We start from the raw sequence: 17,090 nt of genomic DNA on the forward strand, positions 1-17,090 counted from the left end.
GTGTGAATTCTCATATTATATGTGGTCCAAAGCTTATGCGTCTCACGGCTCTGGATGGGAGTCAGATCACTGTTTCGGTGATAAAGGTGGTGCAACGCCACGCCTTGTATCTATGCTTAAGGCGACGAAATTAATGCAGGGAGGTTGTGGGGCATATCTGGCCTATGCCTATGAATGTGAGGACCAGTTTTGTTAGTATTGGGGACGTTCCTATTGTTCAGGACTACCCGGATGTATTTCCAGATGATCTGTCAGATGTGTCGTCGGACCGCAAGGATGAATTTCAGATTGACCTGGTGCACGCTGCCAAACCTATTGCACGAGCCCCCTACCGCCTAGCACCTAATGAAATGAAAGAACTCATGGACCAACTGGAATACTTACTCGATAAGGGTTTCATTCGACCGAGCATCCTACCCTGGGGTGCCTAGTCCTTTTTATCAAAAAAAAGCACGGTAGCATGCGTATGTGTATCGACTACCGGAAGATAAATAAACTCACGGTGAAGAATAGATACCCTCTACCGAGAATCGATGACTTATTTGATCAGCTCCAAGGAGCTATTTGTTCTCCAAAATCGATCTTAGGTCGGGGTATCATCAGTTGAAGATTAGAGAGGAAGATATTCCAAAGACTGCGTTCTGCACTCGTTACAAACACTATGAATTTCTTGTGATGTTTTTTAGGTTGACTAACGCCCCGGCCGCCTTTATGGATCTTATGAACCGAGTTTGCAGGTCGATGCTTAACCGTTCCATTATCGTTTTCATTGATGACATTCTTGTGTATTCCAAGAGTGAGGATGAACATGTCCGCCATCTTATGGAAGTTCTGGAAGCCCTGCGGAAAGAAAAAATTTACGCCAAATTTTCTAAGTGTGCTTTCTGGTTACGTGAGGTACAATTCTTGGGTCATGTCATCAACACGAATGGTATTTTAGTAGATCCCGCGAAGGTGGAAGCAGTGATGAAGTGGGAACCTCCCAAATCTTTGTTAGAAATTCGTAGCTTCTTGGGTTTAGCTGGGTATTATCGGCGGTTTATTCAGAACTTCTCTAGTATTGCGTCATCAATGACTAAGTTGACTAGAAAGGGTATTAATTTTATTGGGGCGTTAACTAGGAAAAAGGCTTTCAGAAATTAAAGGATAGGTTAACGCACGCTCCGGTACTTGCTCTGCCAAATGGTACTTAGGATTTGGTTGTTTATTCTGATGCGTCGTCTCAAGGGTTGGGGTGTGTCCTTATGCAGCATGGCCGCGTTATCACTTATGCCTCCCAGTAGCTAAAATCTAATGAGGTAAACTACCCCACCCATGATCTTGAGCTGACGGCTATTGTTTTTGCTTTAAAACTATGGAGGCATTACTTGTATGGTGTTCCTTGCGTCATTTACACCAACCACAAGAGCTTAAAATATTTCTTTGAACAAAAGGAGTTAGACATGAGGTAGCGACGTTGGTTAGAGTTGATTAAGGACTATTATCTTAATATTGTATACCACCCGGGTAAGGCAAACGTTGTGGCAGACGCGTTAAGTAGGAATTAGAGGCCAAGGCCCATTCGTGTTAAGTTCTATCAGCTAATTCACAAACCGAATATCTTGAAGCAGATCTCGACTCTCCAGAACGAGGCTCTACATGTATAGTGGATTATGTCAGACGTTAGTGACAGGTTGAGGTATAAAAACGATAATTTATGGGTACCCAAATATGGGGGTCTTAGGGTTAAAATCATGGATGAGGCTCACAAGACGCGTTATTCAATTCGTCTGGGTGCGACAAAGATATATCAAGACCTTAAGAAGAATTATTGGTGGCCGGCGGTGAAGTATGAGGTGGCTCAATATGTAAGTAAGTGTTTGACATGTTTGCAGGTTAAAGCTGAGCACAAAAAGCCCTATGGAATTATCCAACCCTTAGACATTCCAGAACGGAAGTGGGAGCATCTTACGATGGATTTTATAACTAAGTTGCCTCGTACGCCTAAGGGAGGTTATGATACTATTTGGGTGGTAGTGGACATATTGACCAAGAGTGCTCATTTCTTACCGCTGAGAGAGGCTTGTAATCTTAAGCAATTAACTGATTTGTTTGTTCGTGAGATAGTGGCTAGGCACGGAGTTCCGGTGTCCATTGTTTTGGATAGAGATACGTGTTTTACTTCTAACTTTGTGGAGAAATTTTAATAGGAGATGGGAACCAAACTTCATATTATTACTGCTTATCACCCGCAGACATATGGTCAATCTGAAAGGACCATTCAAACCCTAGAATATATGTTGCGAGCTTGCGTAATCGACTTTGGTGGTAGTTAGGATCAATATTTTCCTTTAGTTGAGTTCTCTTATAACAGCAGCTATCATGCAACTATTGGAATGCCGCTGTTTGAGATGTTGTACGGGGAAAGGTGTAGAACTCCTATTTGTTGAGGCTCAGTTGGGCAGTCTGGAAGTAGTGGTGGCTACCACGGAAAAGCTTAACAAAATCAAGGCATTCATGAAAGCGGCACAGGACATACAAAAGTCCTATGCAGATAAAAGGCGTACGTAGACCCATTGTGTTTGAGGTCGGGGATCGAGTTATATTGAAGGTTTCGACTTGGAAGGGCATTATTCGTTTTCGTAGGCGGGGGAAGCTTAGTCCCAGGTTCATTGGTCTGTTTGGAATCGTGAACCGGGTTGGGGAGGTGGCCTATAAGCTGGAGTTACCTGAAGAGCTTAAAGGAATTGATCCTATTTTCAATGTGTCGCATCTAAGGAAGTGTTTGGCGGACGGGGAGGCACATGTGCCTCTTGGTGATATTGAACTAGTCTCGAAGTTAAACTACATTGAGGAGCATGTTGCCATTATTGACCGTAAGGAGAAGCACCTGAGGAATAAAGTGGTTAGGCAGGTGAAGGTGCAGTGGAGGCACCGCAGAGGCTCCGAGGCTACTTAGGAATCGGAGGATGAGATGATGAGACTCTACCCTAAGTTATTTCCGGATCAGTGGGATTCGGGGACGAATCCCAGTGTAAGGAGGGTGGACTTGTAACACCCGTAAAAATTTCAATCGTATTCTGGTAATTGTAAAGTTTGTACATGTCGGGAAGCAATTTCTTTTCTTTTGATTTCAATGTTGAGGGGCCTTGTGGTATTTCATAAAAGTGGGATTATTTAACCTTGGGAACAAGATATTGCACCTTGCAAGCACAGGGACCAATTGTGTAAACCCTAGAAATTAATATATGCATGCCGCCACATGCATATTCCGATCAGAAGTTAGCAGCAGCCCTCTCAACGTTTTATTTTCTTTTTCCAACCTATTCCAGTAGTAATTCATATCATACCAGGTTAGTATGATAGTTTAAAATATCTTTTTTATCCATAATCCTTGGTATTGCTCTTTAATCGATCACGTTCTTCGTTTAGGTCAAAACCAAGGGTTGTCCAATTGACCCACTTCCGGTGGTTGTTTGTTGTGGGTTTTTGCTCTAATGGCTTCCTAGGTATGTTATTTACATCATACTAAAATATCATGGCCATTGGAGATGTTTAGGTTGGTCAATTGTTGATAGTTTGAAATCTAAGGTTTTCGGGTGTTGAAATCGTTGATTGTTGCCATTCATGTGTTTTTTGAAGAAATTGCCAACCCGATTAATTTTTATATTTTTATAATGGTATGAGGTATGTAGGAAAATATATGTTTACGGTATAGGGGCTGAGCTGGATAGTCATCTTTTAATTGGTTCATAAGAGCTCGAACTCGGTTAATTTTCAAGTAATGTGTGATGTAATGAATTTGCCAACCTAATCAGCTTGGGTGGTTAAATATTGATGGGTTGGCTCCAAGAACACCAATTTTTATCAAAACGGGTCTGGTCCGGTTGGTGGTTAGATAAACCATTCGTTAGCGCGCGAATTCGGCACAATTAACGTAAGTCGGGCTTAGTTTGTGACCTGTTGGTTCTTATTTTTAATCGAATGGGAGTTTGGGGTAATTTAAGGATTTTGGGGCTGTTTTAAAGGAGTATAAGTATTGGATGAGGCTTTGGGCCAATCCAATCACGTTAGGACGCCTCGTGGAGTGATCGAATCAATGTGGTCTAGTTAGTGATTGTTGTGTGCTTTAACTTGGCAGGCTTGTGAATTTATGAATGATTAGCTAGAGATTCCAGTTTGTGATAGTTATTTGATCCATATCAGGTGAGTAACATGATGCCCTTTTTAAATGTTTTTATGTTTTGGGCTAGCATGCATGCTTTTTACGTTATTACCCGTTTAAGTTGTTTAGATGATATTGCATATATTTTTACCATGTGTGTGTGTGTGTGTGGTCTATGATTCAGGATTCAATTTACTTGATGTTTGACTAATTTGCATGTGTGTGTGGCCACCGATGTGAATGTTTTTGTTAAACTATGATTGGGTCTAATGGAGGATTTAAATTCCTTAATTCCCCTTTGGCGGGTTAAGGTGAGGAGTCCCGGGATAGTTTAACTGTCCTTGGGGCAAGAGGATGTATTACTCGAGTCCTTGACTTTGTGTTATGGACTTGAGGTGAGGTGGCTCGTGTTGTGTGCTTGACTGAGGAAAATGTATATTATTTTATTTTTTAAAAATTCGTATGTCTATTTCTTTAATCAGATTTTAATAAATTTTATTTATAAAACATGAACTCACTCAGCTCAAGCTGACTTTGCATGTATTTTAGATTGATTGGAGGTTAAGTGAAAAATGGCTTACCGCTTCGATGTGCTTAAGACTACCCGAGGCTTCATAGGCAGTTCTAGTCAATGTTTTAATTTATTATAATAATTAAGACATTTACATTTATTTGTTTTCGTTTTAAGGAAAACTATTTGGGGATTTATAAACTTTATTCCGCTGCATGAATACTCTGAGTTGTTTTTTTTTTATTAAATGAACCACCCATTTTATCATTTACAATTGTTTTTATGGTGTGATTACCGACTGTAAGACTCCCGGGTTTTGGGGTCTTACAATACAAGTGCTCAACCAGATCCTAAGTTTGCTGAAAAGGCCGATGAGTGTTACCTTGTTGGATATTCTCCCAATAAAACCACTTATCGTGTTTACAAAAAGAAGACTAAGACGATTGTGGAATCCTTCAATATTGACTTGGAAGAGCTTAACGCTACTGATGCTCGCACGGGGCCAAACTAGTTGTTTGACTATGACTACCTATTCAACCAATTTCGTGGCATGACTATCCCACCACCTACAAACACTCAAGTTCCATCTTCTTTGACTGAACCTTTGTTGATGCAAGGTCAACAGTTTGTCTGATGTGAATCTATCTGCTAAACCTTCCAACAGATTTGTACGACCTGCAGTTCCCCCTCCAACAAATAATAATCAAGTTTTCAATAACCCTGCGCCTCAATCCACTGATCAAGTGATCTGGTTGTCGTTGAAGATATATCTGATACTGATTCAAATTTTATGTCTGCCAACAATGTGGAACAAGTTCAGACTGAACCTGCACCAGATGTTCAAGTAGCACCAAGTGTTGTTGAATCTGTTACCACACCTCCCTTTTCAAATGAAACTTTTCAAGTTGCTGCTACTAATGAACCCATTGCTGGTGAATTTGATAACACAGCATCATCTCTGGTTACTGCAGTTGTTGTTCCATTTGGTGAACATCTCTGGGATAAACCCATTGCACAAGAACATTTGGTTGATCAACCTGACACCGTTTAGTCAACTGTTGATGTTCTAATAAATGCCCCTCGCATATTTCATCCAGTTGAGAGTCTGGCTGTTGATCTTCAAGTAGAGCATGTAACCATAGTTGAAGATATACCTCAGTTACCCATCCACCAAAGACATCCCACTGAAAACATCATTGGTTCTCCCTCAGGTGGCACCAAACAAGGAGCAAGTCTGGTACAACTAACATATGTCTTTTTGCTTGTTTATTTCACTGGTCGAACCGAAGGACTACAAGGTAGCTCTGAAGGAAAACTTATGGGTTGAGGCAATGCAAGATGAGCTGTTACAGTTCAAGAAGCTCAATGTGTGGAGGCTAGTTAAGAAACTTGAGAACAAGAAAGCAATTGGGACTAGATGGGTATTCAGGAACAAGAAAGATGATAAGGGGTGATAATAAAAAATAAGGCAAGATTGGTTGTTCAAGGTTTCTCTCAGCTTGAAGGTCTTGATTACGATGAAGTATATGCTCATGTTGCTAGGCTCGAGGCAATTCGTCTCTTTCTATCCTGTGCTTCATTCATGAACTTCAAAGTGTATCAAATGGATGTGAAGAATGCCTTATTGGTATGGAAAAGTGAAAGAAGAAATATATGTCAAGCAACCACCAGGTTTTCAAGATCCTGATCGTCCAACACATGTTTATCGTCTTGATAAAGCTCTTTATTTCCTCCACTAGGCTCCTCGTGCTTGGTATGCTACATTAGTAGAACATCTTTTGAAAAATGGCTATAGAAGAGGTGTTATCTATCATACACTCTTCATCAAGAAGGTAAACGATGATCAGATTATTGTCCAAGTATATGTTGACGACATTATCTTTGGATCCACATCTGATAAACTGTGTAGAGAGTTTTCACAAGTCATGCAAAGTCAGTTTGAAATGAGTTCATTGGGAGAAATGACATTCTTCTTAGGACTTCAGGTTGAATAGAAATCGGACGGGATTTTAATACATCAGGAGAAGTACATTCGTGACATTTTTTAGAAGTTTGGGTTTAAGGATTCCAATTCTGTTCTCACTCTAATAGCTACCCGACCTGTGTTAGCTCCAGATCCATTAGGAAAACCAGTCGATCAACAACTTTATCAGTCTATGATTGGTTCACTAATGTATCTCACTGCCAGTAGACTGGACATCATGTTCCCTGTCTGTCTATGTGCTAGATATTAGTGTTATCCAAAAAAGAATCTCACCTAACTGCTGTATAGCGTATCTTTCAGTATCTAAAAGGAAAGCCTCACTCAGGTCTTTGGTACCCCAAGCACTCCCCTTTAGAACTACATGCTTACACCGATAGCGATTATGGGGGATGCAATCTTGATAGAAAGTCAATATCGGGTGGATGTCAGTTCTTGGGAGACAGGTTGATCTCTTGGCAATGCAAACAAGCAAGTCACCGTATCCACCGTTGAAGCAGAATACATTGTCGCCTCCGCTTGCTGTTCACAAGTGATTTGGATCCAGCATCAGCTACTGGATTACGATTTGAATTTCTTTAACACCCCTATCAAGTGTGATAATGAGGAAGAAGTTTGTATTGTTAAAAACCCGATCCAACACTCATAGACAAAACATATTGACATCCGAATGCATTTCATTCGTGATTGTTATGACCAGAAACTTGTCAATATTGAAAGGGTCGACTCGGATAACAACTTTGCTAACCTTTTTACTAAAGCCTTTGATCGGGCCCGATTTTTTTTTCTTGTTGAGTCATTGGGGATGATCTCCTTTGATACAATCTAACTTATCTATTTGTAAGTAAAATTTGTAAATACTTTTTTCAAATATGTCACAATTTTAGAGGGAGAAAATGAGTTAAATTTAACTTAACAAAAAAGATTTTCATTTTCAACTTTTAGAAAAATAAAAATTAAGTCATTTGACTTTATCAAAAATATTATATAACTTATCTTTATTCTATTTTTTTATTATTTTAAGAAAAGTTTCAAAAATATAATCTCTCGTTTAGAGGGAGCTTCTGCTTAGAGAGAGTCGAATATTATAAAAATTATAAAATTTTGAGAAATAGATCCGACCTTTGAAAAATGATAACAAATTGTCTCTAATGTTCCTAGCACATGAAAATAGTAGATCAAAAGCTAGCATGATCATTGCTCGATGTGTAGATAGGCTTGAAAATGAGTAAGTGTCATAGTGATAAACTTAAATTCCCGCCTATGCTAGTGGTTACAAGTTCATGAAGCGGTTGCCGACTCCAAATAAGTCATATCGATGAAAGCAAAAATGTTATTAGTCATTCATACACAAGCCCGTTAGTGATTGATCTTCATATAAATTATTCTTACTTTAAACAATAAATATTGAAAATCAAAATGATAAAGCAGAAAACTGCAAAATGCTTAAAAGAATTTAAGTTCAACACAAAAATGTTGAAAATTAACAAACAAAAAGGGGCATATTAGAACCACGTAACGTGGGGTAAACAAGTAAGTCCTAAACACTTTATATGAAGGCTTATAAGTCCGTTTGGCAAGTAAGTCCATGGTTCAACCTTTATTGTTTGAAAGAAAATTTGCAAAACGTTTATTTAAGCTTAAAATCTTTTGATCAATTATTAGGGGTCGGAGTCAATTCAGGGTGATACTAATAAACACAAACTATGCCCGAGGTATGATGGAGATTGTAATTTATCGGATTAAATGGGGACCACATAAGTATTGTGCTTAATACATACCTTAACATATCACGTTGACATCAAAATACTTGTTAAGTTTAAATTGGACAAATTATATCTACAATCGACTCTAGGTTCTAGGCATAATAACATACAAATAGAAGTGTGATCTAGGACATTAACATACAATGTGTTTTCATGTCATAATCTTTCTCACCATTATACATTAGCTCTTAAAATTACAATTAGTATAATTAATATAATATTATTTTCATCTTTACTTCAATTTTATTTTGTATTATTTTGTTTTCTTTTCTTTACTTTAGTTTTTAACTTAAAATATTAAGTATTTTTTTTATTTTGTTTTATTTTCATTTTATTGGTTTTTATTTTATTTTGTTTTATTTCTATTTCTTTATTTTAAATTTAATGTTAGTTTTATCTTTGTTTTATGAAAGGATTATGGGTTTAAAACAAGGACTTTATGCAAAGGTTGTTAAGTGTCGGACTGACAAAATTATATCTTGTATATATTTAAAGTGTTTGGATTCAGTGGGTAAATATTTTTCGGGTTTAAATTTGTAAATGTTTTTAGAGTTCGGTGGTCGAGAGTGTAAAATCGTTTACTACTCGAGATTTTTTAACCCTTTCGCGAGATAGGCTAACCGTATAAATAGGGCCAACCAAAATATCTTCACTTTAATCCACTTTTAAATTCAAACACTCTGTACTTTCTGTCTCCAACTTTTTCTCTCCACTGCATTCCCTCACACAAACCCTAGATCTACAATCCAACGGCAAATCCTTTCATAATCGCACTTGACAATCATCCCCATGAATCTATCACCAGTGGTAATACACCTTTCTAGGTGTGCATCTTCTTCTTCTTGTTCTTGTTCTTGTTCTTCGAACAGCTGACGGAACTGTTCAGATCACGTTGGGATGTCGTATGTTGTATGTGGTTTATATTGGGGTTATAATCTTGCTATAACCTTCACAAGGAACTCATAGTTTGATTTAATTGAGTTTATTGTTATTTGTATAGTTTTTAGCTTTTAGGGTTTATCAGACCGTTTGGGTCTCAACTGAACTGGAAAACTAGTTTGAAGATGGGTTTAAGTTATCTAGAAACTCAAGACGAGTCTTCAAGAACCCAGAAAAGTTGAGATTTATGAAGAATCTTGCATTTGAAAAGTTAAAATATTCTAATCAAATCCACATTCTATTCTAATAGAATAGTTTAAACCTTTTTAATCGAATGGTATAAACCATTCTAAACGAATAAGGATTCGATTATAATATAATTGAGTCTGAGTTTCTCCCAAGGACAAGACAATCTAATCGAACTCATGATTAAAATAAATTATAATCGAATTTTTATTCTATTCGAATCGAATTCAGAATCTATTCTAATCGAAGCCATTCGATTAGATTGGGGTCTGATTCGATTAGATTAGTTTCATAAATTCGATTAGATTAGATGACACTTGAGCTTAAAATTCTAATGATCTTGATTCTCATCAAATCTACTCATAAACTATTCTAATCGAATTGACATTTGATTAGATTGGTTTATGATTTGATTATATTGGTTTTAACTTAGATTAGATTGGTTGATACTTGAAGAAAATCTAATGTTTCTGACTTTAATATAATATGCTTCTAAACTATTCTAATCGAATATATATTAGATTAGATTAAATTAAAAATTAGATTAGATTACTTTCAGACTTGATTAGAATAGTTGACACTTGGATATTTTTGGACCTAACTGATGCAATGTACCCTAATCTAATTCATCACTCAATTAGAATAATTGAGACTTGAAACACTTATCATCTTAACATTTCAGCTAAAATGAACTATTCGACCATTCGATTAGAATACATTGGACTTGGTAGTTTACTTAACCATATTCAAATAACATTGAACAAATATTCTTTTATAAAGTTTAAAGTTTTATTTTTGGTTTTACTTTGTTTTTATTTCTTATTTACTTTACTTTGCTAGTTTGTATATTATATAATCTTATATTTTTGAAACTCAATCATCAACACTTATGTTTTTATTTGTATCTTATTGTAGCAACATAACATGTTTTGTCCCCTAGAGTTTCCAATGAAGAGAAAATACAAGGTATTCACCTCCATGATCAAAGGAATACAAACATGCCCTTTGATGTATGCTATATCGGCCAACCTGGAGATTCATGATTCGTGGGTTGAACAATTTTGGACAAATGCCAAGACACAAAAGAAGGGGACCTTTATTACTTCAAAGGTGGCAGACCAGAAGAATACCGTTACTGAGGAGGTTATTGAAGGGCATTGCAGATTAAAGATAGTGCTAATGATCCATCTGATAAGTTTGGGAAAGAGGTCATTGCAAGGTATCTCAGGGAGTTTGGCCGGGTATGATATTGAATGGAGTACCTGTGAGAAGAGGCACCTGCCATCATACTGGAAGTTGTCGTTCCATGTAGTAGCCCATTGATTCTCTTCATAGAAAGGAGGTTTCGACAAACTAAGCATAGAATGGGTTGGATTTATGTCCTGCCTGACTCACCAAACGAAGTACAACAATTCTGGGTTGTTCTTTAGGCACATGCAATCCAATGTGCCTGCTAAGAAGCCGAATGTATCCTCGTTTTGTATAGTTTATTCTGATGATCTGTTGCCCAATATTCCAAGACCTGTGTATCCGAAGGAAGTTGATGAAGAAGGAGAGGTTGTAGAACCATCTGAGCCTCATAATGAGAAGATGGTTAAACAAACTGTGTTTAAAGCAATGGTTGAGTCTACGGGAAGAAGTGTGTACAAGTACAAGGGTTAGGAGCCTGGGATTAAGTTCGTTCAGTTTGCTGAGACCGAACCCGAGAGTGACGAGGCTGAGGTTAAGGAAGAAGATGTGACACCCGGTAAATTCCCAATCCCTTAAACCAAGTAATCAACCTAAATATTAGGTAACTATGTTATGTGCGCCTTGCGCGAGCGCGCCATATTAGAATCAGCGCGTGCATTTGTTATGTGCGCCCTGCGCGAGCGCGCCATGTTAATCAGCGCGTGCATTTGTTATGTGCGCCCTGCGCGAGCGCGCCATGTTAGTCAGCGCGGGCATATTATGTGCGCCCTGCGCGAGCGCGCCATGTTAAGAACCAGCGTGGGCATATGTTATATGCGCCATGCGCGAATGTTTTGGCTTTATGTTTTCATGTACCTTAACGTTATGTTGTCTAATGGGTTGACCATCCCGCATGATGCTAAGGCGGGTGCATCCTAAATCGTTTATGCGCGTGCGGAAGGGAACTAACCTCCCCGCATGGCGGGAACATTGAGAGCTAGTTTGTCTGAAGCTCCAAGATGGAATTGACTTCAACATAACTGATCACTATGTTGAAATACCAAGACCACCTGGAGAATCTACAAATGAAACTCAATGTCCCTAACTGCGAGAAGGTTACGCACCTACCCGCAGCAAAGAAATGTCCTTCACGCAGAAAGCTATGCGCACAAAGTGATACGCACAGAACACTTAGTCTATTCTCCAGACGTAAGGAGATTACTCCCGCCCAAAAGGAAACAGTAGCGTGTTTCAGAGATTTTCCACTTTTTACTGTACACTGACAAAAGTACCTGAAAAAGCACACTGTAACATGAAAAGTCAACTGTCAGCCACCCTATTCTCACCAACCCCAGACCTGCATGTCCTGACCAAATCAAATCAAAATCTTTTATCCACTACTCCACTTTTAAATAAATAATAATAATTTCCATACCTTATCTTCATTACACCTAGATATGAAAGGATTACAATCCCCTAAAGCAAGGGATTGTGTTCCCTTGAGTTTGCCTATAAATATGTAACCTAAATTATCACCCAAACACACTTCAAACTTCTCTCTTAAGAACTGCAAACTTGCACTAAACATCTCCCAAGCATCCGTTATTTTCAATTCCGTTCCAGTTACTAGGTAAGCCGAGATTATAAACTTGAGATCGACTTTCCAAACCTTATATTCTCCTATTTCTTATATACTTCTTGTTATTTAATCGTATTCTAGACCTTCAATTCAAAGGCCAACACCAAGAAAACCCGAATCTCGATTAATCCCTTAACAAGAACCACAGGTGAGTCTCACAGCCCCTATTTTCACTATTTTCACTGTTTTTAAACTGTTTTCGGGGCGAGGGACACGTGCTTAAATTACGACTTATCATGGTATACTTACAAGTTATGTAAACGATTGTGTTTAAATTATGTTTCATGATGAGCAATGCAAACGGTTATCTATGGTTTACGATGTATGTGCGCCAGAACTCGAGTAAGTGATCACTTTACCATTGGAACTCTAAGGGTAGGGACTGCTGGTTTGATCCGCCCACTCGTAGGGGTCGCACCTCTTACACAGACGAGTGCCTAGCGTGTCACGGGGCAGTACTATGGGATTGAGCCCGCTCGTAGAGGTCGCTCCTCTTACGCAGACGAGCGCCTTGTTTTCCGGCACAACGTCTGCGCGTAACCCGCGGGACGGTATTATTCGCTCGTAGTGGCAGCGCCACTTACACAGACGAGCACGGCTTTTCAGATGTGTCCACGCGCAACCCGCGGGACAGTATTACTTATTTCGCTCGTAGTGGCAGCGCCACTTACACAGACGAGCACAGTTCCCAGAAATGTTCGCGCGTAACCCGCGGAACGATTTTATCAGAATGTGTTGATAGAACTATGTTTTACCAAGCATGTGTTTTAATGATGCTATCAGAATTATGTTTCAGAATGATTTTTATCAAGATTATGATGCAATACGATTTATCAAGTTACTAAAACTTGTGAACTCACTCAGTTTATACTGATTCAAATGTTTTACGTGTCTTTCAGGAGATAACTAAGTAGCGCATGGAGTCACACTTAGAGCACCTCACGCTGAACATCTAAAACTAGCTTTTTGGAAGATTTTAGTTCTATCCCTTCGATGCGCGTGGTTGTTCTCGCCGCGCAAGGGGATATGGCGTGGAAATCTTCAACAGTTTTTATACTTGGATGATTTTATGTAATTTTTAAACAATGTAACGTATTTGTATTAAACATTTCATGCGCAATGAAAATCTTATCTTGAATGTTTGCAATGACCCGTGCTTAAGTATCAATCCCCACTCGCGCGCGCCCGGCTGTTTCCGCCGATCAGGGCCGGGTGTGACAGAAGAGGATAGTGGGGATGACGATGATGATGATGATGATGATGGTTGAAGTGGTGATGATGTTGGAGATGAGCAAGAACAAGAAGGGCCTGAGGCAATTAAGGCTGAACCCGACACTGATGTTGAGGGTGAACACCGGACAAAGAAGCTTCGTGACAAGGGACAACGAAAGGTCAGTGAATCGTCCAAAGCACCTGCTCAAGAACCATATGTTGTTGTTGAAGAAGAGGAGCCTGAGCGTCCTTTAAAACGTTTAAAGCGGATGAAAGATTCCAAGAAATCTTCGTCTGCAAAGGTGCCTACATCTTTAAATGTAATCTTTCCTTCTATTTACGCTATGTTGACAAAAATCCTTAGCAGCCACACTACCACTACCCACCACACTACCAATCACACCACCATCCATCACATTAGCTAACCCATACCTAGCCTCAGCCACCACCTTAGCACAAACCATAGAAAAACTTATAGCCAAACAATTTAAAATTTCCAAAGCTCAAGCCCAATCCCAATCCCAATCCAAATCCAAACCCAAATCAAACTTCAAATAATCTAGAACCCTTAAGGATGAACCTGTTACACCATTCGAGACCTCACCCTCTAGGCTAGATGAACCCATACCCTCATTCTTAGAAAACCTTCCCATAACCACCACCCAAGCCAAAACTGAACCCATACCCCCAAACTCTTTCACCACCTAAGATCACCTCACCAACATATCAATTCACCTCACCCGTTAGGGGTTCATCCTTTTGGACTTCCACTTTCACATCCTTAATCCATTCCCAAACCATCTCACAAACATTACCTACCACAACCGAACCTATTAGCTTACCATTAACCATTACCACATCCCTACCTACCCAACCCATAACCATGCCTATCCAAACCACAACTCAACCAACCTACTCAATCACTCCTCCCTCCACAATCAAAAGCCCAATCATGGCTGCCACGCCTATGTCTAGCGGTAAATCGAAGAAGTCCCCTGTGTTTCAAGATCTTATCCTTGATAGTTTTATAGAACTTGAAGAAGCAAACAAGAATCGAGTGAAACGAGAACTTTTGTTGATCAAGTTTGTCAAAGATCAACAAGCAACCAAGGAGCAGGTGATGAAGCAAAGAGATGCTCTTACTTCAAGGGTGGCTGAACTTGAACAAAGATAGAGACCTGGATAGAGCTCGGATTGAAAGTCAATGAGGGTGGATTGACAACCAACAGAAAAGGATTGATAATCAGCAACAGTTGATCAATCAAAACTCGTTAATGAATGCTGAGAAACACGATGAAATCATAAGGCTCCAATCTAGAGTTTCTCATCTAGAAACTGATCTTCCTTCCTCCTCCAACTTTGCACAAAATATGAGGAGGGAGTTAGATTCAACTATTGACAAGGCCATGCTTGAGTTTGAAGGTCTTGGTTCTCGGGTAAGTTTGCTAGAAAGTGAGCCTAGTTCCTCTCAGAATGTGGATAGATTGGCTGGTGAGAATGTTGAGCTGTGATCGATGATCGAGCAGATGGAAAATGAGATTGAAGAACAGCAAGACTTCAATAAATGCCAAAACCGCTTCAATGAAGCTCTCATTAACCACTATCTTGCGGCTACTGTGGTGATGCAGATGACTGATGAAGATGTGGATAATCTGAGGACACGTCTAATGGAGACGTTTAGGGGATTGGTGCAGGGAAATGATCAAAGGACATAACAGAGCAACCAGAGAAAATCTGCTCTAGCTGACCTCATTGCTGATGCCGAAAGGGTTAAGGCTCAAGGTAAATTTCGTGGAACCCTCCATAAGTCCTCATGGAAAGAAGCAGACGAAAGTGGTCTCAGCATTGGTGTTGAGGAGCAGGTGGTGGTTGTTGGAAACATCGTGAGCACCGAAGTTGTCGCTGCTACTACCTCAACCACTGGTCAGGTCAGTGCAACAACTTCTGCAATTGTTGTAGCTGCATCAGCTTCACAAGTGAGTGATCCTGCTGCTCTTGTAGTTGATCCCGTTGTGAAAGAGTAGTTTGTTCAAGGAAATGACGGTGATGATGGAGATGAAGGTGAAAATTAAGGTGATGATGAGGACGATGATCCTCATGATAGCTTTGATGAACCGCGTAGTAACAACGGTGAGGTTGATGATGATGACAGTGGTGGTGACGAGGCCACTAGTGGAAATAAGGCGAGTCAACAAGAACAAGGGAGGCTGACATTGTAGTCGAGGCTGAAATAGCCTCTATTTTTAATGTTTCTTCTTTTGAAGATACCATCTCACCAGTTCAAGAAGTCGTGGACGGCGAAGATGGCATAAACTACTCTTCTAATCCTGATGCTCCGGAAATGGAGACGCAAGGACCATCTAAAGAGCTTCCTGCCGCTCTACCTACCAAGAATGCTCAAAAGAAAAGAAAGAGAATGAACAAGCACCACAATGTAACCAGAATGGCAAACTTGAGGTGGAGACTGAAGCCATATCACGATGACTCTCCCATCCTCTACTCCCGATGGCACAAGGACAACAAAAGTTGGGCTGTTCGACGTGCAAACGGCGACCTCACATATCTGACCTATGCAGATATGCACACCTTGTCTCATTTTGACATGAACTATTTCAGAAGGACGGTGGGTCGCGGCGAGGATGAAAATACTGTTGATGGTTGGTTCAAACGATTTCTTAGCAACGAATGGAAGGACGACTACCCAAACTTTCCAGTGAATCATGGTAGGTAGTACATACTACCAAAAGAAGTCGACCCAATCACTGGAGATAAAAAGAAAGGCTGGAGATACAAGACGCCTGAAGACAATGGAGAACCTATCATGCATGGTCTGCCTTTTGAAGGCAATCTTCTTTACGACTTCATGACATGGGAGTTTAACAACAGCAGCGGTGAGGGGATAATACATTGTGAAAGCATACATCACCTCCGCTTCTTCGACGAACATGAGCTGGCGGGTCTCTGCAAGGCTGGCTTACTCAAGCTATACGAGTTCCCCATGTCCACTGTGGAAGACTATCTTCGATACAGCGCAGGTCATACTGTTGAGAAGTTCAATAAGTTTGTATGCTTCCTTGTTGAGAATCAACCATTTGATCACAAAGATATGTTTGATTATGAGACCGACTGAAGACCGATGCAATGGAATAATACGAGAAGACTAGAGGGAGATTGTGGAGGCCATTTTGTTTATATAGTCTTATGTATTATTCCCGTAGTTTATCATTTTTGTAATAATTTCTTTTGATGTATGTTTGGGCCTAAGGCCATGTACTCTTAGTCCGTTTGGGCCCAAGTAATTATAGATGCATGATATACGTCACCTATATAAAGTGAAGTATAATCATGCATAAAACAACATTTTGAAATAACCTTATCCTTTCTTACCAACTCTCTCCCTCTCCTACATTCTTCCGTATCCATTTCGGGTAATAATCTACCAAACAAGATCCGAGATCTTGGTTCCTCACTAGTGATTTCCGCTAGCTAGTGTTAAGATTGATCCAAATAAACTATTGATTTGTTGTTTGATCAGTCCATAG

Source organism: Bidens hawaiensis, unplaced genomic scaffold (genome assembly GCF_021521415.1).
Source record: "Bidens hawaiensis isolate Kalapana, Puna unplaced genomic scaffold, B.hawaiensis_p1.1 tig00028488_1, whole genome shotgun sequence".
NCBI classification, from domain to species: domain Eukaryota; kingdom Viridiplantae; phylum Streptophyta; class Magnoliopsida; order Asterales; family Asteraceae; genus Bidens; species Bidens hawaiensis.